This window comes from Melanotaenia boesemani, chromosome 17, assembly GCF_017639745.1.
Source record: "Melanotaenia boesemani isolate fMelBoe1 chromosome 17, fMelBoe1.pri, whole genome shotgun sequence".
NCBI lineage: Eukaryota > Metazoa > Chordata > Actinopteri > Atheriniformes > Melanotaeniidae > Melanotaenia > Melanotaenia boesemani.
In genome coordinates, this window is record NC_055698.1 from 25,434,655 (window position 1) to 25,461,120 (window position 26,466).

The following is a 26,466-nucleotide window of genomic DNA, read 5'->3' on the forward strand; positions in this document are numbered from 1 at the left end:
TATTCTCTGCCTCCCCCATGTACACCCTTTATTTTTGAATTTTCTCTAATTTGAATGGCCAAAGGTTCCAAAAAGATAGTGAACAACAGTGGACTTAAACTGCACCCTTGACGGGTTGATCTGGAAATATTAAAAAATGAAGAGAGAATCCCATTTGTGAACACAGCTGCCTTTGGACATGAATATAAGGTTCTAATCCATTTGCAAAAGTTAACACCTACACCAAATTTCACCAGGGCAGTGAACAAAAAACTCCATTCTACCCTGTCGAAGGCTTTCTGGGCATCCAAAGATACAGCCAACACAGGAGCTTGATTATTTCTATGCACCCATAAGAGATGCAGCAATCTTCTCATATTATCAGCAGCAGATCTGCCCTTGACAAACCCTACCTGGTCCCTATGAATAATTTGAGGTAGTACAGTCTCTAACCTTGTTGCTAATATTTTGGATAATATCTTACAATCAACATTTATTAAACTTATTGGTCTGTAATTGGCTGGGTCAGTTAAATCTTTATCACCTTTCGGAATTAATGATATTACTGCCTCATTAAAGCTTTCAGGTAGCACCCCATATTCAAACGATTCGTGAAATACTTCCGTTAAGAACGGGCAAAGTATGTCCATGAACTTCTGGTAGAATTCAACTGGGAAGCCATCAATCCCTGGTGACTTTCCAGTTTTCATTGCACCAATGGCTTTTTTAACTTCATCCTCAGTCAGAGGGCTTTCCAATTTGTCCTTTCCCTCGTCTGAAATTTTTGGTGTTGTTATTTTGTCAAAACATGAATTCAATTGATCCGTACTAACCGTATTCTCAGATGTATACAAGTTTTGATAAAATGTTTTAAAAACCATGTTAATGTCTGATGAAGACGTAACTAATTTATCACCTTTTTTAATGGCAGTAATAATATGTTGGTTATCCATTCTTTTAAGTTGTCGTGCTAATAACTTTCCAGTTTTTTCACCGTTTTCATAGAAATTAGTTTTAAGCCGAAAAAGAGCGTATTCCGCTTTCTTGTTATAAATTTCATGGAGACCGTATTTAAGCTGACAGATTTCTTTAAATGTATTATTATCAAATTTTTCAGCCAGTTGTTTATCCAGTATACCTATACGTTTTTCCAACGTCTGGATCTTTTCTTTGCTTTCTTTAACTTTACTAGAGCTATAACCTATACACTTGCCACGAACAAATGCTTTCAAAGCATCCCATACAGTGGCCAGCTTGTCTGTAGATCCAACATTCACCTCTAGAAAATACTGTATGTCCTCTCTGAGTGTTGAAACAAATTTTTCATCCTGTAAAATACTTGAATTCAATCTCCATCTACCCTTGCTCTTCATCTCAACCTGTAAGTTTATGTGCAGTTCCACAGGTGCATGATCTGTTAACGCAATGACACCTATTTTACAATTCTCTACTAAATCAACACATAAATTGGAAATCAAAAAATAATCTATTCGAGAATAAGTTTTGTGGGAATGTGAATAAAAGGTGTATTCCTTTTCCAGAGGATGTACAAGTCTCCAAATATCTACAAAACCGAGATCATCTTTTAGAGAGTTCAATGCTAATCCTGTTTTTATAATTGGGGATGTATTGATGGTACTTCTATCGATATGCTCATCAGGCACATTGTTAAAATCTCCACCGAGCAAAACATTCCCATCTATGCTTCCCAACATTTTATTAACCTTATATATAAAATCAGGATCATCCCTGTTCGGGGCATAGATATTACACAAAACAACCTTGACTCCATTAATAAGTGCCTGTATACATAACAATCTACCATCTTCATCCTTCAATTGTTGTAATAGAACAAAATTGAGTCTTTTATGAATAAGTATCACAACACCACAGCTTTTACTTGATACTGAATTATGAAAAACTTTCCCAACCCAATCTCTTTTAAGCTTCAAGGCTTCACTTTCATTTTCGAAATGGGTTTCTTGAATATAAGCAACATCAGTGTTATGAGATTTAAGATAACTGAGTATTTTTTTCCTTTTAATTGGTGTGCCACAGCCATTTATGTTCCATGACACAACATTAACGTAACTATTGGCCATCTTTATTCTATACTAAGTCATAATGCACTGTATCCAGTCTCAAATAATTAAACATGTTTTGACAGCTCAGGATGACACAAAATGCAAAAAACATGAGTACCTCACCTTCAAAGTTTCCACCAGAACAAACAAAAAACAAAAATAAAAAATGAAGCACTGTCCTAAAACAGAACATGACAGTGTCAATGCCCTCCCGGTAAAGTCCAAAGTTTCCGGTCCGTGTGGGTCCCGCAGACAGCAACCTCCACTCCAGCTGCCCAGTCAGCACCACAGTGATTCCGATCCCGTCTTGATAAAGTTACATCACGCTTCTCTCCCATAAACATAACAACAAAATTTGGCCAGTAAGCTCATCACTCCACCACCTTTTCAATGTTATCCCGCACAAATTTCTCGGCCTCCTCGACGTCCTCAAAACTTAGCCGCTGGTCTCTCCATGTGAACCGGAGTGTTGCCGGGTGTGTCAGTGTATGCTTCACCTGATGCTGCCACAGCGTCTTCATCACCGGGGAGAAGAGCTTCCTTTGCGCTGCACGCTCAACTGTCATATCCTCATAAAATGACAGGTGGCAGTTCTCCCACACTGTGCCCTTCTTTTGTTTGGCAGCCATCAGGACTTTATGTCGTGCAGAATAGCGAAGAAATCGCACAAATACAATGCGGGGAGCCTGTCCAGGGTTGGGGCGCGGTTTCAGACTTCTGTGGCATCGCTCAATTTCAAACTCATCTCCATTTAAGCCCAAACCATCAGCGAGGATTTTCTTCACACAGTCAGTTAGATTGCCACTCGTCCCCAGACTTTCCTTTAGCCCAACAAGTCGAAGGTTCTTCCTACGACTCCTATTTTCCTGGTCGTCAACACGGGCAAAAAGTTGCTGAAGCTTTTTGGCACATTTGCTGTTATCTCGAACCACATCAGCCATCTTGTCCTCCACATCCGAAATCCGAGCCTCGGCTTCGGTCAGTCGTATTTGTGTTGCATTTAGAGTACTTTTCAGCTCAGCCATTTCTGATTTAATAAATGAAACATCTGTTGCAACACCATTCAGCACGGCCCCCATTTTCATCATCTCTGCAAATAAGGCACTTATATCCATCTTTGGTCGCTCTTCTTGGCTGGCAGTGTCGACGCTAGCTTTAGCTTTCGGAGGGCTAACATTAGCCTCCCCCATCGCAACTGTTGCCAAGCGTGTTTGTACACTCTTTTTCTTTTGACTTGCGGCCATATTTCACAAAAACTTCAAACTCTGTAATTTCAAAGAGTTACCAGTGCCCATTAGAGTACCTTTTGGGAGAGTATAAGTTGTTTAAAACCTGTATTAAATTGATGGGATTCGGAGATCTCCTACGATGCAGCCATTCCCTGGTACCTCACCACGTGACTCTGTGATGCCAGTTTGACCTGCCCACCATTAGGTGGTGCTATGTAAATGATGATATTCCATAAATACGTGTAAAATTGGTGGTACTGAAGTTGACTAACAAGGTGAAACATAGAAATGGGTGATAATGTTTTACTACATGCTTTACAACCAGTCAAACCAAAAAATGAAACATTAAGCTTAAAATTAGCAACAGAAAACTTGAAGAACTTCTAGAAAACACAGTGAGCTGAAAGATTAGTTTTATATAAAAAATAAATAAATACTTCTGCCCCCCCTCACCTTTGAAATCAAAACTTCGTTCCTGCTCAGATCACTTTACATACAATCAAATTGAGCCAATTCATTGTCATCTAATCTGTATTTGTGTAAGCCAGATCATAATAATTAATAGTCTAGTTAAGAAAAACCTACAGATTGTTTTTATTGTCATTTAACTTGTCTGTAATTCAAACAGTTTAGTAATGTCAACTAATATTTACTCCTCTGCAGTTTGATCTATTAACACAACATAAAAGAAATAATATGTCAGGTGGAAACCAAACATCAAAATGCAATTAAATAGTTTAAATCAAGTTTTTATTCCAGGGGGAAAAAAGCTTTTTAGGCCCAACTGATGACTGAGAAAATACTTATTTTTAGGTATTGCTGTTCAGAGATGAAACTTAGGTTGTGTGTGTTTATCTCTTCCTGCCACAACTTCCTCTGTACTTCATGTTGAAACCAGTGTAGCACAAAACAGAAACACACACGGAAGTCTTGGTTCTTGTTGGCCTGAAGATGCCTTCAAGAAGCCAGATTTTACTGCAACTGTGCGATACAACAACGGAGTTTGGGAAGATGACGGGATAAAAGTGGAGGGAGGTGATGTTTATGGGGATGCTGTCACGTTCACTGGTGGTCAGGCTGGTCCACCATGGAGGTAAATCTATGCTGGAGTTCACCAGTGAATATTTAACATGTTTAATCTGGTAAATATTGAGGATCCAACATTTTCAACAGCACAATGACATTTAAGGGTTTTGTCTACAAATTTACAAACATACAAGGAAACAAGAGAAATATTATTTCTACAGATGGAAATAAATTGTGGACTTGTTGATGCATGCAAGTACTTTTCTCTGAAACTAAATCACAAAACAAGTTTTTACTTCAGTGAAAATAATCTGGATTTTGTGCCACGTTTGTTAAATTAGCTGATATTACATACTTCACTGTCTCCTTAGTTTCTCGCTGGCCTCTGTGCACAACGATTCGGCTTCTCCTGAGTTTTCTTTTGTTTTGCATGACTAATATTTACAGTTATTTTGTATTATTTAATTCAGTGTATTTTTTAAACTAAAACTCTGGATTTTAGGCAGCAATTTATTTAGTCTTCTGTATTTTTAAGAATGTATTTAACCTTTACTCATACAGGCAATGAGACTGAGACACACGCTCTTTTACAAGAGAAAATTAAAAACAAATTAAAGAAAAAAAAAAGTTAAAAATAATTCTAATTATACAGTCTATGAATTAGAGTTTATACAAAAGTGTAATCTGGTTAAATACAAAAACCAAAAATAATTCAGGGAGGTTATCTCCAGTTCCCTTAGAGTAACTTGTAATTAAACAAGGTGGGTAGCTTTAGATCCCGTGTCCTGTTCCAGCAGTATCAAAGTCCCCCTTCTGGCAGGTTAACTAACAAATATGGCGTCCCTCTCTTCCCATGTGAAACTGTGTTTTACACGGTTATCATTTTTCTCTTCCAAGATCCAGAACAACAAACCCATTTGTGTTCTCTTCTTTGTCTTGGCAGGGACAAACACTCACAACCATCTTCCAGCTACCAGAAAAATCCCTTTCTGACCTGCTCCAGTAATTCTGGGTCTCCTGTGTCTGCTGCTGTTAGTGGGGATCAGTGTCCTGTTCAAACTCTGTAAGGACCTCGCCTCTGTGTGTTATGAGTAACACAGCTTTGATGATGGATCTTTTTTCACCTGTTTATTTTGTGGGTTTTATTAAAATGTTGCAGCTGTTTTGAAAGAAAAACAACCAATAACTGAGTTTGAAGAGCCGATAAGACACAGTTCTGATAACCTGAGCAGCAGTTTCTGCAGATTCAAGAAAGAGAAGCAAACAAAGTGGGAGAAAGCAGGTGAGAAATACTTAAGAAATCTTATTAAAACATGACTCAATAAAACCTGATTGACAAACACGTCTGTTTGAAGAATGGCACAGGATTGGATGTCATTGTTACTACATGTCTACTGAGAAGAAAAACTGGACTGAGAGCCAGAAAGACTGCGAGAGAAGAGGAGCAACCCTGCTGATAATAAACAGCAAACTTAAACACGTATGTATAATAACTGAAATCATTTCTAAGTGATTTAGCAATTAAGAGAAAAGCCCCAAAACATTAGAAAAAGAATGTGTTTGTGTTGTAATGTAAATCTGTTCATGTGAGTGTAAATGATTCACTTTGGTAATTAATGTTAGAATTATTATTACAGCATTGCTAACATTAAGGTTCAAACACTAAATGTGATTTGATTAGTACAAATAAGTATTAAAATGATAATTTTAAAGATTATCTATTTCTCTGAAAAACTGCAAAGGAACTTTTAACTGATCTGATTAAACGTGGAGATAATGAAGATTCCTGGATTGGTCTGGAAAGAGTAGAAACAAAGGAGTGGAAGAAGAAATGGCAATGGGTGGACGGATCAGAGCCGACATATACATAAGAAGATGTTTTTCTTTTGATGTTACATTAAGTTCAGACACATCTATAAAAACGTAAAAAACGTAAAACTGCGAACACATTTAGATTTAATGGGAATTCATGTCCAAACTTTTGACTGGTACTGTTTGAATATTCATCATCAATACCTCTGGCTAAAACATCTAAATCAGATGAAACTGTAATCATTTACAGGCAACATGAACTAAATTTTGTCTAATATTTGATAAAAGAATCTTAATATAAATTCATTTGTATTTAAGTCTCTTGTGACAATTCAAGGGGACGCCTACATTTTTGTATTAATTTTTTTTATTAATCAAATCTGAAATGACAAAACAAACAAACAAACAAAAGGTAACTTAATTATTCAACTAAACCAACTGGAAGAAGCATAAACTGTTTTGTGGCTTTACTTCTGACGGTATGATTTTCATTTAACAGGGTCTGGAAAGTAGACGTTAATGTGAACCCTGAGGAGACTTCCAAAGTTTACACTGAACCACATGGAAAATGGCTCAGTGGCTTTGGAAATTTGATGCATATCTAAAATATTCTGTTTTCTATGGGAAAAAGCAGAATGTGTTTTTAAAACCACTTTCAGTTTCTTTAAGTGATAGAACAAAAAAGAATGAGACAAAGTAAAATTTCCCAATTTGTGCAAGTTGCTAAACTGGTTTATGTATGTGCTGGTGTGTTTGTGTGTGCCACTTCACAGCATGAACATAGCAGCAGCTAAGAAGAAATGAGCAAAATCTGTTTTTCTTTCCCAACAAACACTGATGTGTTTATTTGTAAATGGTTTCACAAAATTCTTTATTGAAAAGAAAACCCAAAAAATTAAGCATATGAGGGGTTTAACTAAAACCATAACAAACACACACACACACACACAAACCTGCTGCTTAAGTTTTAGCCACTTCCGCAAAGTTCATCTTATAATATCCGACTGAAGTGGGTACAGGAAGCAATGGCTGCACCAATAGTATTGGTGTTACTTCCTTATAATTATGGGGCGTATCTGCCAGTCAGTGTTGCATGAGGTAGAAGAACAAATAAGGGCATCAACACGAAGCACACAGCAAGTGCAGCATCTGCTCAGCTGTCTCAGTTGTTCCACAATGTCCTCAGATATTTATGCCAAACCAGATTTGTCAACAAAGGTGAGATACACCAGAAAGGAGCGAGAAGGTGGAGAAGAATGGGAAGAGATGGAAGTGAGCATCTATGAGACTGCAGGTGATGTTGTGGATAGTCGGACCAATTTTCAGTCACAGGATGGAGGTAAATAAATGACATGATGTTAAAAAAATTTCATTAAAACATGGTGGAGGAAAGTATGAACCCATTGTTTGGTTTAATCTGTGATCTTTGTTTCATGTAGCACCACAGACTCCAAAGCATCCTACAGTCCAGAGAGGGCTTGTCGGAGGTGCCGTGCTGTGTTTGGTGATGTTAGCTGGGATCATCACTCTGTCCATATACAGTAAGATAAAATACAATACCTCAAAACCAGTTAACAGGATCGTTTGTTCGTCACACACAGAAAGAACGGCTGTATAACCTTTATAATTTCTACTAATAACGTGGGACGGTTCAGATGCCACTCGCTTCGAAAATGAAGTGTCAGGGACAGAGTTTGTCATTTGTCTTCATGCACACTACACCCACATGACATTTACACTGAATTTAGTCAGTATCACATTTCAGCGGTCTGGGTTCTGAGTATTTTGGAATGATTGTAACGATATTTTTTCATGGCAACATGTTTTGCCTCCACAAACTGTCTTTAAAGTTGATAAAATTCACTGCTTTGTGTTGGTGCATTACCATCAATAAAGATAAAAAGAAATAAAATAAAAGGACATTCATTCATTATCTTGACCGCTTATTCCATTACGGGTCGCGGGTGAGCTGGAGCCTATCCCAGCATTTTAACAGGTGAGAGGCAGGGTAAACCCTGGACAGGTCACCAGTCTGTCACAGGGCCAACACAGATAGACAAACAACCATTCACACGCACACTCTCTCCTAGGGAGATCTTAGAATAACCAATTAACCTATCTCCATGTCTTTGGACGGTGGGAGGAAGCCGGAGAACCTGGAGAGAACCCACGCATACACGGGGATAACATGCAAACTCCACACAGAAGGGCCACCACCCCCGGTTCGAACCTCCCCCCAGCCGAGGCTCAAACCGGCAACCTTCTTGCTGTGAGGCTGCGATGCTAACCACCACACCACCGTGCAGGGCACATATTCCCTTTTAGTAACAATTTAAAAAAAAATTAATTACACACTACAAACTGCACACATCCACACACATTCACACCCCATCACACTTTCACACCCCAACATGTGATGTAAGTATAAAGTGTATTTACAATGAAAAAATGCCCATAGGTGTCAGTAATAAAACTGCATACAAGGTATTGATGCCATGATACCAGTCAATACTTCACTGTAATAATTACGATAGTGGTACATTTAAATGACAGTAATTGTTAAGTCAGTCACTGTCATTGTAATTTCAGGTCTGTGTTCAGTGTGTTGTTAGCTTTGGGATAACAACTGTTCAACAGTATGGTGTTTTTGGTTTTGGCTGCCCAGTTACGCAGACCGGTGTTAATTTGTTATCCTTTGTGTTGTTTTGATCACTCTGGGCTTGTTGTCTGCTGTGGAGCTGCTGTTCTACTACACTAGTATGCTATAAGATAACACACTCTCAACAGAGCAGTGATAAAAGGACAACAGCAGGTGTTGTTGCAAGTTTATTTTACTGAGCGAGTATAACAGGAAGAATAGATGCTGCTTTGCCTTTGTGATCAAACATTGTGTTGTGGGTCCATGTGAAGTCCCCTAAGAATTGTGTGCACAGGAAGCTGAAGGTTGTCACAACCTACCGTTTAAGGCTGGGTAAAAACAGTCGAGAAGATGGGGCCAAGACCACAACAAGACACTGTGCATAGGTCGAGCTTGAGTTAGCAAAGACACATCAGCGACAGTGTGAAGGATGCAAGGCACCATAGTTTGGCCCATTTCTACATTTAATGTGGACTACAAAATATATACAAAAATAATCTCTAAAAGATTAAACTCTTTTGTATCAGAAATACTAGAAGATCAAACAGGATGTATCAGAGGACGTCAGACGCATGATAATATTAGGAGAACATTACAGGCGAGAGATCAAGCAACAAAAGACAAAAAGAGCACAGTGTTAAGTATAAACGCTGTAAATGCTTTTTAATGTGTTAATTGGAAAACTCTGTACAAAGTATTGAACCTACTCAATTATAATAATAATAAACCAATACAGTGTGTAAAGACACAATTCAGACCAAACCGCTGGAGTAAAAATCAGTAGAAGTTTGACAGACAACATTAGACTACAGAGATCGACAAGCCAAGAATACTGTCTATCACCCACTCTGATTGCTCTCTTTATAGAGCCTCTCGCGCAGGTTGTTAGACAGGACCAAGAGATCAGAGGAGTGATGGTGAATGGTGTAAAAGAAAAAATAGGACTTGTTGCAGATGATGTCATAACCTACATCAGACATCCAAATAAATCACTACCTATATTGATGAAACTTTTCCAAACATACGAACAGCTATCAGGATATAAAGTAAATATCAGTAAGAAACAAATATAAACAAATTCCCTTCCAGTGTAGTCATCGAGTCCCAAATTACGAGCTGGAATAGAATAATATCAGGGTTTGTTTGGGAAGGCAAAAAGCCTAGAATAACAAAGGAAACTCTCTAGCTGCCAAAGGACAGAGGAGGAATGGGACGCCCATATCTTAAAGATTACTTTTATGCAGCTCAACTGAGATATACCGTAGGTTGGTGTAAACCAGATTATACAGCAAAATGGAAGGAAATGGCAACAAAATGCAGAGAAAACCCAATATGGAGTATTATAGGAGATGAAGAAATGTACAAGATGAAAATAAAAAACAAATAGATCCAAACCCAACGTTTACACTGAGGCAGTGGTTCAGTATAATTAAGAGTTATAAGATATAGAAAGACACCAATTTACTAAGGTGGATAGCATACACCAATTTTTAACTTAATATGACAAAAGGTCTGAACAGTGAACAACCAAGGGAATTATGGCACGTTGTGTCTCACTGAAAGATGAACAGCTGGAGCGTTTTTGAGAAATGAAAGAAAAGTTTGATTTGGATAAACATGAATTCTACAGATACCTGCAACTTAGAAGCTATTTTAGGAAATAGATCAGGATGGACCCCACCAAAGAAGTGAATAGTCTGGTACAAATCATAAACAAAGCAAACAAAGAAACCAAGATAAGAATTATATCTGAAATATAATAAAAATAATAACAATAGGCATTCTACAAAATACATAAAAGAACATGGGAATCAGAACTTAACATAAAAATTGCAGATGGAGATTGGTTAAATATTTGGAAAATTTATCATTCGGCTTCTAGCTCATGGATCTGGAGGGAGTTCTGGAAAAACCTGGTATACTTTTTATTTTTTTTAAGGTCCAGGGCAAACAATTAAGCACAGACATACCCTGTTGGAGAGAAGGTGGAGTTCTGAATACAGATCACTGACATCTTTTTTGGAAATGTGATAAAATAACACAGCTCTGGAAATTTTATGGGTTTTATTACTGAAAATACTTGGTTATATGATCCCTTTCTGTTGTACAGTACTGTATTTCCATAACCTGTCAGAAGGAAATATTCTGTCAAAAGACAGACACTTGGTTAAGAATCTATTAATAGCTGGTTAAAAAGAAAAGAAAATAATAGTAATTTAAATTTTTTACTAAATTTATGTCTGTTCTATTAAACACGATTTTTAAGCTTATTTTCGTCTTTACTGCCAAGTCTCTGCTGTAAAGGTAAAGGCATGTTTAGGTGAATATGAGAATATATTTTAAATGTGTTGAGCTGCTTCTAAAAATAAGCTGCATGATCAACCGAATGTGACATGGTGACTTGGTCTGAGTGCCACAGTGGAAAAATAGGCCCTCACACATTTAACCACACTGCATTAAAGAAACCACAGCAACACTACAACAACGTTCTTCTCACAGCTTAATTTAAAAGTGTGAAGCACTTCTGTTTACTGTCAACTTTCATGAAAAATACACTTCTCCATTAATTCTAAGCATTCTTAAACTCTTTGAGCTTCCTTTATTTGTACTTCACGTGACTTGAAAAAGTAGCTATTGATTTGTTTTTGTAAGTTTGTTTCTCTGTCAAGACTGAAACAAAGTAAAAACTGTATGTAGAAGCAAACTATCTGTACCAGGTTGAATTGCAAAGCATCTGATAATTTTTGTCTTTTGTTCAGTTTGTGTCTCTTGTGTTAATCTTGTACCGTGTTGTATTTTCCAAAGTATTTTTCTTTTGTGTATTTGTTGTTTACTTACTATTCTATAGTTTCACCGGATTCTTAATATGATCATTAGAAAGCTTTATTGTCATTGCACATAGAAGTACAAAAAAATTATGTTGCATCTCCAAGTTGTGCTTGAAGATATAAAACAAACAAACAAAAAGTAAACATGATTTTCAAGCTTATTTTCATCTTTACTGCAAAGTCTCTGCTGTAAAGGTAAAGGCATGTCCAGGTGAATATGAGAATATATTTCAAATGTAATGAGCAAATAGATATGAGCCTCCTATTGGATAATTACTGCATGGGCGATTATCTTTCAGCTGGCAACAAGTTATTTAACCCCAACTGTTGCAACAAGCAGCTTCTCATTTCTTAAACAACCATGTGGAAAGGCACCTCGTGTTCATGGAAAAGATGTTAGTCTGTTTAAGAAGGTCGAATCGCTGACATGCATCAAGCAAAGAAAACATCTAAGAACACTACAGAAACTACTAAAATTGGGTTAAAAACTGTTTAACATATTATTAAAAACTGGAAGGAAAGTGGAGAACCATCATCTTCGAGAAGAAATATGGTCAGAAAAAAAATTCCTGAATTATCGTGGTCAGCGATCATATAAATGTTTGGTAAAATCAAATCAAAGAAAATCACCAGTACAACTCAGGGACATTTTTAACCCTTTAATGTCATATGTATCATGTTTAATACAAAGAATTGTATTGAGTTTCTGAAACCTTTGTCATTGCTTCATGTTTTGAACTCGGCTCAAAACCCAGTTGTACACAATCTGATACTCGCTCTCTGCCCCCTGTTGCAGAATACGAAATATACAATAAATATAACAATAAAATATATAATAAAATACAATAATGTACTACATTGATTTTGATATATAACAGTAATCTATCTATCTATCTATCTATCTATCTATCTATCTATCTATCTATCTATCTTTAGTTTATATTTTTTATTATTTTGTAAAAAGACCATGTAAAGGTTTCAGATGAAAATGAGACTTTTCTCCACATTTTTTACTAGGGATGGGTTTTAAAGGGTTAATAGTGAAAGTAAGCACATTTCCACACACACAATGCGAAGGGAACTCAAGGGATTGGAACTGAACAACTATGTAGCCATAAGAAAACCACTAACCAGAGAGGCTAACTGGAGAAAAAGGCTTCAGTTTGCTAGGGAGCATAAAGACCAGACTATGGAGCAATGGAAGAAGGTCATGTGGTCTGATGAATCCAGATTTACCCTGTTCCAGAGTGATGGGCACATCAGGGTAAGAAGAGAGGCAGATGAAGTGATGCAGCCATCATGCCTAGTGCCTACTGTAAAAGCCTGTGGGGGCAGTGTTACAATCTGGGGTTGCTGCAGTTGTTCAGGTCAAGTTTCAGCAACATTATGCTGCTAAAGAACGAGGTCAGCTGATACCTGAATGACCCCGTAATTCCAACAATGGATTTTTTCTTTCCTGATCGTACAGGCATATTCCAAAATGACAATGCCAGGATTGTAAAACAGTGGTTCAGGGAGCATGAGACTTCATTTTCACACATGGACTGACCACCACAGAGTCCAGAACGTAACCTCATTGAGGATATTTGGGACGTGCTGGAAAAGGCCTTGCACAGTGGTCGGACTCCCCCATCATCAATACAAGATCTTGGTAAAAATTAATACAACACTGGATGGAAATAAATCTTGTGAAATTGTAGAACTGAAAGGAATTATTTCTCAAAGAATATTGCATATGAGATCTTTATATACACACAGACACACTTAGTGTACTAAGCATTTTAGAAATGGTTTAATAGTCATATTGCAGTTTATGTGTGCTCCGTGTCCTGACAAGGCTGATGCTTTTTTGAGCTGTGCAGATCATATGCTGCAGACCCTTCCTGTTTGTTTCATGCTGTGATGCATTATGTGAGTATGCTCTTGATATAGAGAGGAGTGTAACCTTCCTGTTCCTCCTGAAGTCGATAATGTCTCTGTGCTGTTCAGGAGTAAGTTGTTGACCTGACATCATTCTGTCAGCATCATAACTGCAGTGTCATCTGAACACCTAATGATGTAGCTGCTGGGGTGACAGGGGACACATTCATGGGTGTACAGGACATACAGGAGTGGGCTCAACCCACGATTAGTGTGAGGGGGGAGGAGAGGTGAGTTTCACATCCTGTAGTCTGTTTGAAAGAAGTCTCTAATCCAGGAGCAGGTGGAAGGTCAGAGGTCCAGGTACCGCAGTTTCTGTACTAAGATGTCTGGTGTGATGGTGTTGAAGGTTGAGCCATAATCTATGAAGAGGACTCTTACATAGTTACCATGGTGTTCAAGGTGGCTCAGCATGGTGTGAAAAGTGATAGTAATGGTGTTGTCAGTGCAAGGTTTGCTTCAGTAGGTGAATTGGGAGCTTCAAATGTTGGTGGGAGGCAGACCTGATATGCTGCTGGTCCAGCCTCTAGAAGCATTACATCATCACAGACATTAGGGCAATGGGCCAGGAATTGCTGTGGTCACTGTTGTCTGGTGTCTTGAGGCGACAGTGATGGTTTTATCATACAAAACAGAAAAAAGGATTACCCTGATGTAGGTTGTCTATTAATGAGAGTTTGTGGATGGTTGCTGTCTTGTACAGCTTTTAGAATCCAGCATTTCTCCCACTTAGCAGCTTGCCTCCATTTGAGGTGTTAGAAATTTGCTTGTGCTATCATTGTTGATAGCAATAGTCTTTAAAGACAAAAAAAAACAAGATTTTTTTTTCCAGAGCAGTCATGAAATCTCCCCCTCCCTCTCCTGTTAATCGTGACGCTGTCAGTGATCAGCTGATCGGCTTTTCTGTCGCTAGTACGTCTCTCTTGTTGTTTATCGTTCAGCTGAGAAGGAGGAATCTAACGGTTCATGGTTCACACTGGCACATGTTTAACCAAAAGTATTGTTTTTGGATGGGCGACCAATTGTAGGCAACATTTATCAGTCTCATGTCAATCAGACACATGTTACTGTCACTGAAGCTGAAGGATGAAAAATGTTGATAACATCCTATTTCTCTTAGATATTGTTTACCTTTATTTCATATTTCTTTTCAGTATTAATGAGGTTTGCTAGTTAAACAGCTGTAAAATCTACTAGTCATCCAAGAGCTGTGCACATCTATAAAGATAGATCAGGTTCAGATATGCAGTGAGAGTGAAGCAGCAAAAGGAAGCAAGACGATGTCTTCTCTAAATCAGTGATGCTGTACAGATGTTGGAGACACAGGTCTGAATGGGCCATGAATGTGGTGAGAGAAGTTATGAACAGGTTCTGAGATAAAAATCAGAGCAGGACCCTTCTCTAACAAAGTAGCTGACGGGTGGTAGAAAGTATTTATACTGCAGATATGCAGAGTGTTGTAGAAAAATCATAGGAAGTGAAAAAAATTTAAGCAGCTTGGCCCAGTGTCAGTTGGGCTGCCGATCTACTGGTTTATGGACCAGTTGGACCAATAAATAAACTGTGTCAGCCTAAAAACTACTCTGTCCACCGGTATGCCAGATGGCCAGTCCGTCTCTGCTCATATTGCAGAGTTAACAGATAGAAAGACCAACGATCAATCAGTCAACACAAGTGCAGGAGTTTTTGTAGCTGCTGGGATCCACTGACTGAAGTGTGGTTCTGACTTCCAAACATATTTTTACTAAAGTCCATTAATATCCCGTATTTTATTTCTTAAGGTGAGCTGTCTATATTCAATAATGTGACATTTTGTGAGCAACTATATTTAAATTCCTTCTCTTGAGACCTGGTTTAATTTTTTAATTTTTATTACAAACAAACCAACAGTTCAAATGATTTAAGATACAGGGTACATACATGTATTATGATGTCTATTACATCAGCCTCAGTGATGGAGGAATACATGACCACTAACAATGTTCATTATTAATTTTCTTCTGTTAATTAAATTAAACAGATTTTGTGTTGTTTGTTTTTCAGTATCCTTGAAAATAAGTGACCTAAACAACAGTAACAACAACTATTTCAGCGGTTGTTTCTTAAATCCCAGGTTGTTCACTGTGTTAATTCAGCACTGGTCTTTGGAGAGGAAAAATGTTTGTTTATAACGTTTGTTATCGCTTTTGGTCTCTGGGAGGTGGTGGATTGTTTAGTCGCGACTTTTCAGTCTAACTTGAGAGGTGTTGGCAACTCGTGTTGAATAAATCCAAAGCAGCTGGGGCTGTGGGAGGAGTCTGTAGCAGAGCGCTGCAATGCTAGTGGTGCCTGATTTGCAACTGACAACAGCACAAAGCACAAAAAATCGGAATACTTAATTTTTATGATTGTTGAAAACCCAGATTGTAATCGAGATTAAAATTCAATTAACGGTCCAGCCCTAACACAAGCTTACTAGCAGTATTCATTAATCAAATTACTCCTGATGATTGAACTAAGCTGATCGTCTTGTTTGTTTTTCAGTGTCCTGGAAAATAAGCAAACTGAACAACAGTAACAGGCAGCTGCAGGCCAAACTTACAGGTAAGAAAGATTTTTATCTGAATAAACACCAATATCAGACTTACCTCGATATAGTCATGTTTTACATTTTTAACTATGGTTGTTTTAAAGCTATGGAAACTAACTTCTGTCAGCTGCAAAGCAGTCATGAAATCCTGAGTAAAAATCAAAGCCAGCCATCACCTCTGAACATGTATCTACATTTAAATTAACTTTCAAATTAAATTAAATCAAATCTGTAATATTAATTGAACTTTATTGAACAATTTCCTCCTGTAAATTGTCTTTATTCTTTAATATGTAAATTTGTGACAAAATTATTTAGCTTCATTCTCTTCACACTTGTTTTTGTTGTTATTACAAAGTTGTTATAAATTTGATGATTAACACCATCTTTAACTTTTAAAGATAAACAGAACAACTTGACAGGATAACATTTATAAAATAGGATGAGCCAGATTACGATTAGGCAGCATGACTCCAGGAACTAACTGAACCTCACTGGTGTCACTTTGGAAAGAACTGATCGCTTTATTGATTAAAACTTGCTTTGTTGATCTAAAAACATGTGGCAAGTATGTTATAATAATAATACAGGCTAAGCTGTGTATCAGCTGGGCTAGTCTCAGAAGGCTAGATAAAACTCACTGGAGGGAGGAGAAACAACAGAGGCACAGAGACTGAATTTAGGTTTGATGGTACCATATATTAGAAAGACAAACAAAACACCAACATTTATAAAAAACTAGAAAAGTATCTGAATGGCCATTCAATAATAAATATGTACAGTGAAATTGTCAGGTTCAAAAATTAAAAAAAGTTTAAGTTCAGTGGTTGGGTGCAAATTGAGCATTCACAAATCCCACATCAATTTCCCAATTCCCCAAATGACCCAAAGTCCAGTACGGCACGATGAGTTTAATCCAGGGGTTTGAGTTGATGAGTTTATTAGAGGCAAGGTGACGGGTGTGAATGGCTATGTGGACGTCGTAGGGGAAAAACCAGGGCAAAGAGTTTTGTCCGCTGCAAGGAGCCTCCTACCGGATTTAGAATGGATAATCTGAATCCGATGAGTTGAGTTGTATTGTTCTGTTTAAGCTCTAGGTCTCTCTGTAGCTCCCCATCAGTTTGAACACTTGGCCTGTATGAAACACAGGGCCATTGTTCAACAAATCAGTGTGCACACAAAATTTAACCATGAATAAATAATACTAGTTGCATTAAATACATGATCTAGAATTCAATAGTACAATAATTTCAATCAATATATATCAATATATAGTATAATAATATAAAATATGTCCATATATATTAATATTCCAATTGTCTATAATATTGCGCACTATTATTCATCCAGACAATAAATGCTAAAATACACAGTGCTAACACACAAAGGTAAAGTGCATTGATTTCAATTCAAAAGCATTGACAACAAACAAAGTGAACCTGGGCTTTACAACACCACAGAATTACACCACACAACATTAATTAATTAAACAAGACATTAACCATTGACTAATGTTGGTTCCAAATTTCATTTAGTTGAAACCATTTGAGAAACTGGCATAAAATGCCATGCTAACCAGCCCATTCAATTTGATGGGGCAGGCTAGGCTAGCGGAACCCCGTTAGCAGCTATGCTAACCAGCCAATGTAAACCCAATGCAGCCGGCTAGGCTAACAACACCACATTAGCACTACAGCTAACCCAACCTATGTTATTTAATGAAGGGCGGCTAGGCGAAAGTTAGCGCAACAACAATTTACTCACCAATTCCTTTCCGTACTTAAACACAACACTTCTCTCGACGCTCCGAGGCTCGAAGTAGTAGGCACCTATAATCAACAGATGGTACATTTAGTATTAAAAGCAATTATGTGAAAATGAAGCGAAGAAACAACTTTGAAACCTACCTGCAGCAACTCTCCCCCGTGCTTCGCTGAGCGCCTGCCGACAGCATTTACCTGCTGGCTTATATGGCTACTCAATTGGCTCAACACAGTCACAAATGGTAAATGGCCTGTACTTATATAGCGCTTTTATCCAAAGCGCTTTACATGTACGTCAGATTCACCCATTCACACACTGATGGTGGAAGCTACCATGCAAGGTGCTCAACCATGACCCATCAGGAGCAATTAGGGGTTCGGTGTCTTGCCCAGAGACACCTCGACATGAGCTCGACGGGCCGGGTTCGAACCGGCAACCCTTGGGTTGCAGGACGACCACTCTACCCACTGAGCCATGCCGTCCCCAGTCACGGGAGCGTGTGACGCTGCACTCGCGAGAATATTAAATACCGCGAGAGGAAATTACATGGAAAAGTGCACGAGAGGGAAGAAGTCATTTTTTACCCGGGTTACAAACAGCACCACTTTTTTCTGCTCATGACTGATAAGATGTGAAGAATTTTATGGACCACTTCCCTTCACTTTGTTGTTAATCCTGAACATCATTAAGCTGTGGAACATTAAATTTGTAATGTCTGTGTTAGAAAAGAGAAAATGAAGATGGGAAATAACAAAGATGGACCTGGTTTAATATGTTTATCATCAGAGAATCTTTGTTATAATTGTGAAAAACCTGCCTCTGAAAAAGCAAAACAGTTCTGATTTAAAAGTTTGAATTAAAAAGCATAATTACTGGATGTCTGAAGATTCTCATTCATCCAAGTCATGACATCCAGTGTTGGTTGTCTCAAGTCAACTGGACTGTTTTAGTTCCTTCAGAACATTGTGCTCTTATCGAGGAAGAGCGTCCTCAGTTCTGATGGAGAGAAGGGGAGATTTTACTGCAGTAACACGTGAAACCACTGGGTTGAGCTTGTTTCTGGGGAGGAGGCTACTGTCCTGTAGTAGACATCTACTTACCGTCTCTACTGCTTTCATGGCTGGCTGCATGTAAACAAAGTGGTCTCCAACAATGACTGACATGAATCACAACAAAGCAGTGCAGACTTTCACTGATTACATCAACTATGTGGACAAGAACATCAAAATCACATGAAAAGATGAAAAGACTGTACTGTCCACATGAGGGAGGACAGGAGCCTGCAGACTGGACAACCCTCATCCTTTAAACACAAGCTCGGAGTTATCAGAACGCTTCAGTACCGGCCAGAAAACATCCCCACCAATGTAGAAGCCCAGGAGCAAAGAAAAAACATCTCTTAGGATGATAGAACTTATGGATTGTTTCTACCTGGACTGGACCTTTATTAAAGCTTCAACTAGACCCAGAAACACCACCGACACAGGGAGAAAGGAAAAGAAGAAAAAGCAAAGGGAAGCGTTGTCATCCCTGATGTGGCTGGAACATCTGAGAAACTCAGGAGGATTTTTAACAAACAGCAAATAGCCATGTTTGTCAAACCCAGCCACCCCGTCACACAGAAACTGACTCATCCTAAAGACCCGACTCCACACTCTTAAAAAAGCAACCTGGTGTTGCAGGTCAGTGCAGTGAGGACTGCAATGAGCTCTATATTGAGGAAAACAATCACTCAACAGATGGATGCTCAACACAGGAGAGAAACTCATCAGATCAGGACTCAGATTTTCTCCCTCATTCATTTTAAAATACAGACTTTTGAGGACCTCAGTGATAAAATCTTGGACAGAGAAGACGAGTGGTTTGAGCAACAAGTGAAAGAGGCCATCTATGTCAAAGTAGAAAAAGCTTCAGTAAACAGAGGAGGAGGACTGAGACATCAGCTCTCCCCCACCTACAGCAGCATCTCTTCAGCCATACCAAAGACAATGAAGAGACTGACCCCCACTTAGCCTCAAGTGAAACTTCTGACAATGGTTGCTGTTAATGACACCTCAGCTTGTAGACTCACTACTTCAGTAAAACTTTCTCCATCAGAACTGAAGAAGCTCTTCTGGATGAGAGCAAAATGTTTTCATGAAATTAAACCAAGTCCAGCTGACTTGACCCAACCTACGTTGGATACGATGACTGAATACTACGGCAATACTTCCTGAAAAGGAGAAACAGGGAAACAGATCATACTTCAGTGGGTTTCTGGAGTCATATTAAGAAGAACTAAAGATTGAAAATGAAACTTAATGGAGCATGTTAAAATGTAGAGCATCGTCTTCATTTGCATTACATTACACTGCATTAAATCACATTTCACTGAGACAAAGTGGATAAAAACACACTGAACTACAATACGAGTCACGTTTTCACATTTGCTGGTTAGTTTTTGAATTCATGTGAATTTACTGTGATGTATCGTTGGCAGCAACTTAAAACTAACATCTGATTTAATTTTTCCTGTATGAATATTTCTGTGAAGGACCAATATATATAAATGAGAAACTTGAGCCATTTATGGAGTAAACATCCTGAAAGTATTATTGATTTGACATTAAATAACATAAAACCTGATTTTGAAATACTTGTTTGATATTCAGAGATCTGCTGTTCAGATGGATGGATACGATTTGGAAGCAGTTGTTACTTTAAATCCACAGAGATTAAAATCTGGACAGAAAGCAGGAACGACTGTCAGGAAAGAGGAGCTGATCTGGTGATCATAAACAGCAAAGAGGAACAGGTGGGTGTGTGTTTGATTTTTTATGTCTATGTGATCTTTGATGTAACTGATCTGGTACTTTAGTCTTGATCTTTTGTCAGTCTGCTTCCTGTCCTGATGGATTTCACTTTAAATAGTTTTCAAGTCCTAAAATCAGGATCAGCTGATCAATTAGATCCATTTACTTGATTTACTTCATTTCAAAATGTAAATATTTTCACATTTCAGTACTTTATGGTTTTGTTTTGACTCCGTTCTGCTACATTTGTTAAAAAAAAGAATAATTGTTAAACATGTAGTAAAAATGTGATTTATTTACCAGAACAAAGACCAGATCAGTATGAGTGAAAAAATGTTGCTGAGTGAATCATAAACATTAAAATTATTTTCAAAAACAACAAAATCAGTAAAAACTGTTTTCTGATCAAAGGAAACTACAGGAAACTATAGTCAGTAGTTTTAATGAAATTTTAAGATTTGTTTTAACAAAGACTGAAAATTATTCATTAACATTTTGTTGCTTTTGGTTTTTGCAGAATAGAAGAATTAAAAAGTTTGTTTTTCTTTCAGATATTGTTACAGTTTTGTTACTACAACAGACGAGCAGAATAAGGATTTTTTTTTTTTAATTCTACCTTTTCTTGTCTGTCCAGGAATTTGTCAGTAAATTGAGTTCATTGTTCTGGATCGGTCTTGAAAGGACAGGACATGGATGGAAATGGGTGGACGGATCTCCACTGACAGAAACGTAAGAAATTCTTTACAATGTTAATTAATATCAATGTTTAGAGACGTAAAATCTAAAATGTAGAATCTTACATTTTTCTCCTGATAAATATAAAAAATCAGGAGACAATTTTAATTTGTTTTAACAAGTATCTCTCTGAATGAACAACTTGAACTTTGTTCACTAAAAACTTCCTGCAAGCCGACTGAAAAACTACAACAAAACATGTTTACAACTGACAAAGTATTTTACTACATTTAATGGCTGAAAAGGTTTTTCTAGTGTCTGATGGTTCACAGTGAAAAGTCATGGAGGAGGACAGACTGATCAGAAATAAAGGTCTCTACACCCATCACTGCATACATTCTGATCATTTACCGCCCTCCGGGTGGCAGTATAGCTGAGTTTGTCTCTGAAATGGACATGATTCTCTCTGACATTCCTGATGATGGCACACCACTAATTGTGATGGGAGACATGAACATTCACATTGGCAAACCACAGGCAACTGACTTTCTGGCTCTCATCTACTCTTTCAATCTCAAACTGGTACAGACTCCTCCAACACACAAAGCTGGCAATACTCTTGACCTGGTGCTGACCAGAAACTGCTCCACAGCCGACCTGTCCGTCACCCCACTGCACCTCTCAGACCACTTCCTGGTTAAATTCTCTGTCTTCCTTCCTCATGTCAATCAAGCAGCTCCAAAAATGGTGTCCTACCGCAGAAACTTGAGATCCCTCAGACCTACACAGCTGTCTGATGAGGTTTACTCTACCCTCCCTTCCCACTCAGACTTCTCCTTACTGTCTGTTAATGAGGCTACAGAAACACTCTGCTCCTCTCTCACCTCCTCTCTGGACAAATTCTGTCCTCTGGTGTCAAAACCAGCCAGACAAAACCCTCCCAGTCCATGGCTCACAGGGGCTCTAAGGGATCACAGAGCCGGACTCAGGGCGGCAGAAAGAAAGTGGCGCAAATCAAAAGAGCACACTGACTTGTCTGAGTACCAGCAAAAACTTGTAACTTTCACATCCAACCTAAAGGCGGCCAAGATAGCCTTTTATCAGAACAAGATCCGCAATGCTCCCAACACATGACAACTGTTCATGGCGTTTAACTCTCTTCTATCTCCACCACCTGCTCAGCCTCCCACTGTGCTGACTGCAGAAATGTTTGCTTCCTACTTCACTGAAAAGGTTGCTACCATCAGTAACCAATTCACTGAGCCTGACCAACTCAGCCTTGCCAAACCAGCTACTGATGTCTCACTCTGCTCTTTCCACTGTCTAAATGAGGACGAAGTCTCTAAACTTCTAGTCAGCTCAAAACCCACAACCTGTCCTCTTGATCCTGTTCCCTCTGACATCCTGCAGAGCATTTTACCTACAGTCAAATCTGCAGTAACTCATATTATCAACTCCTCTCTTAAATTAGGTGTCTTTTCTTCTGCCTTCAAGCAAGCTGGGGTTACCCCACTGCTGAAGAAACCCACACTCAACCCAGCCCAGGTTGAAAACTACCGGCCGGTCTCATTGCTTCCATTCATGTCTAAATTACTAGAGCGTGCCGTCTTCAGTCAGGTCTCACAGTTCCTCCAAGACAACAACCTGTTTGATCCATATCAATCTGACTATAGGCAAGGTCACTCTACTGAAACTGCTCTCCTGTCAGTTACTGATTCCCTACGGCTTGCCAGATCCACTGGTCAATCCTCAGTCCTTATACTGCTGGACCTGTCGGCTGCCTTTGACACGGTCAACCATCATATACTGTTCTCCAAACTCTTGGAGCTTGGCATCTCAGGATCTGTCCTCTCGTGTCCTACATCCTACCTCACAGGGAGATCATTCAAAGTATCTTGGCGAGGGGGCGTGTCCAGATCACATGGGCTGACAACAGGGGTGCCTCAGGGCTCAGTGCTCGGCCCTCTTCGCTTTTCCCTATACACCTCCTCACTCGGTGCAGTCATTAGCTCTCATGGTTTCTCCTACCACTGCTATGCAGATGACACTCAGCTTTTCCTTTCTTTCCCACCTGATGACACAACCGTCTCAATGCGAATATCAGCATGCCTTGCTGATATCTCTGCATGGATGAAGGATCGCCACCTTCAGCTAAATCTGTCCAAGACTGAGCTTATTGTCTTTCCAGCCAGTCCTTCTTTACCGCCACAGATAAGTGTGCAGCTTGACTCAATCACACTAGTGCCTACATCTTCTACCAGGAATCTTGGTGTCATAGTAGACAACCAGCTGACCTTTAAGGACCATGTTGCCTCGGTTTCCCGGTCTTGCCGATTTGCTCTCTACAACATCAGTAGGATCAGACCCTACCTGACTGAACACACGACCCAGCTCCTGGTCCAGGCTCTGGTCATTTCACGCATTGACTACTGCAACTCCTTACTGGCTGGCCTGCCTGCATGCTCAGTTAAACCTCTCCGTCTGATCCGCAGAGTCCGTATCCACTTTTAAGACCAAGCTAAAGACTCAGTTGTTTAAGGAGCATTTCCACATTTAGCTTAACTAAATGAGTTAGAAAGATTTGTCCAGCTTTTTGGCTCAACCAAGTACTGAAGAAGCTGTGTGCACTTAAGCCCAAGATGATATTGTGTGATGAAATCATGCACTTATGCCCAAGTTGATATTATGTGATGAAATCATGCACTTATGACCAAGTTGATATTGTGTGATGAAATCGTGATCCTGTATTTAAACAAAAAAAAAAAAAAAAAAAAATTATATGCACTGCACTAGCACTACATGACAGCACCTGGGTCCAACTGGACTCAAAAGCGGTCTGACTATCACTTAATTATGACGTCCCATCTTGTTTGAATTCATGCTTGTGTTGTTCTTACTCTCAAATGTAAGTCGCTTTGGATAAAAGCGTCTGCTTAATGACTGTAGAATAGAATAGAATAGAATAGAATAAAACCACTGACAAGCTTAAAACCAGGAAGCAGATCAGCAGAGGAAACATTTCTGGAGGATTGAGCAGCTTTTACAGAATTTAGCGAATAAATAGAGACAATGTTGGACTTTATCAAGAGTCCATAAATGATCTATAATCAGTCCAAACCCAGAATCCTGTGTGTTGTCACATGTGTTTATGTTCTATAAGATGATGAGAAAAGAAATACAGAAAACATCTGAAACTTTTAAAGAGGAAATTTATCTGAATGTGGAAATAATCCTGAATTTCAGTCCAGTTGAATGTGATGTTTTATTTGTCCAACAGGTTCTGGAAAGATGGAGACCAGAACAGATACAACATAGTGTTCAACAATTATCAAGGGAAATGGAAAACAGCACACTCCAGTGGTACCGCTAACTGGATCTGTGAGAAAAATTCTTCGGTCTCTCAGTGACATAATTGTCTTTGCAGTGATTAAATTGACAAATTTGACACCAAAAAAATATTAAGAAAAGTTTTCTTTGTTGTAAATTTCAGATGTTGTGTGTCACTCATAATCTACATATATCGTCCCTCTGTAGTCTAATATATAGACAGAGTAGTGAAGGTGGAAGTCATCCATACAACAACAACAACATATAAACTTTGTTCCACTCATTTATTGTAAAACAAGGAAAACTGCAGCCTCTCTTTACTTTGTTTACTTGCTTGATTTATGATGTTTTTCTTGCTAAATCTACAGTCAGTATCATCTTTAATTTATCTGGCACACATAAAGGGAGCAGCTGAAGATTTTAACAAGAAGAAAAATCCTCAATCTTAGTTGTTTTAATCTGGATTGTGTGAATAACTGCAGACTGATCAATGGAGGAGAACTTTCCTCTTTCTGATAAATGTAAACAGAAATGTGTTACGTTTCTTTTGCAAACAGCAGGATGTACTGGAGAATGACGTTAGTGGATGCTTCTATGGGCCACAACTAATGTCTACTTTTTACATGTAGTACAATTGTAAGGATTGTGTTTTTATACTGAGATGGAAAAAGTAAAGATACTGAGCTCTGGACAAATGACAATTTGTGTTCTACAATTTAACTAAACACTGAAAAACAACATATTATGTTGGATGATATAGAAAAAAAAGTTCAACTTGTCATCCAGGCACTAATATGTGGACATTTCTAAAAGTCCCCCAGTTACAAAAACAATCTTACTTTTTGTTAAATGTTTTTATTTCTTATCAGTATTTGATCCTTTTTACTCATTCTAGACATGTTGTGTATGTTGCATTGCTAAACCTGAAATTAAATCCTATATCTTAAGCCTCTACTTCTGCAACCTCACAGACCTTGCAGTGCTTGTTTAGCTTCTATCAGAACGTCAGTGGGATTCACTGTTTTCATGAACCCTGTGAAATGTGGACTGAAGGCATGACTGGTGAAACTTGCACTGAGATCTAAACAGCTTTCAAATAAATGTCTGTTTTCATGATTTATGATCTTTTTCAGTCAAATGAAACTTATTTTTTCAATGTGTGTGTCAGTTTCTACTTTAGGTTGTTAGACAGATTTTATTGTACTGGTTAATTATCCAAGGCCATGATTATGTTTCAGTGAGAAAACATTTTAGTAAAATTGCAAAGATGTTTGATTAATTAGAAATACATGAATAAAACTTATTTCTTGAAACTGTTTAACTGCACTTCAGATGTTTCTGAATGCGACAGCAAGCAGCTCAAACGTTGCTGATTATTCTTTTAAAGAAGTGAAAACACAAGTGTGAACATCATGTTTTTTTGTCAGGAAAACAGTTTCATGCTTCTCGTGTAAAATTCTAATCAAACTGAAACGTGAAAGAAGCCTCTGATCATTATTTCACAATGTAAATATCCACTGCTGTTCAACTAAAAACTAAACATTCTGGGTTTGTTTTTATCTGTACAGTCGCATTTATGAAGCAAACTCATTGTTAAAATTCATGGTTTGGAGAAGAAGCAAATGCAGGACAGAGCAGACAGGTGGAAGCCAGATGAAGGTGCAGGGAGCTTTAATACACAAAACCAAAGATGCTGACAAAGCAGCACAAAACCCGACCTCATGAACTTCTCCAAAGATCTGATGCTCTGACTTTTCAAAAGATGTGACAATTTGTTCTGTGTTAAAATATCTCTGATTAACAAAACTGATCATTTTCCATAA

The 26,466-nt window shown here is 38.3% G+C and overlaps 1 protein-coding gene and 2 long non-coding RNA genes across 3 annotated transcripts in view; all 3 read left to right on the forward strand.

The window, feature by feature from the left end:
• Positions 1-26,466, forward strand: part of LOC121656682 (C-type lectin domain family 4 member F-like) — a 781,688-nt gene that overhangs the window by 83,769 nt on the left and 671,453 nt on the right. The gene's annotated exons all lie outside the window — the stretch shown is intronic.
• On the forward strand, positions 4,173-6,154 carry LOC121656736. Its single transcript, XR_006013456.1, has 5 exons — positions 4,173-4,385; positions 5,262-5,381; positions 5,478-5,600; positions 5,674-5,798; positions 6,061-6,154. It is a non-coding gene; the product is annotated as an uncharacterized LOC121656736 (long non-coding RNA).
• LOC121656744 lies at positions 20,572-25,332 on the forward strand. Its single transcript, XR_006013464.1, has 3 exons — positions 20,572-20,643; positions 21,276-21,370; positions 24,594-25,332. It is a non-coding gene; the product is annotated as an uncharacterized LOC121656744 (long non-coding RNA).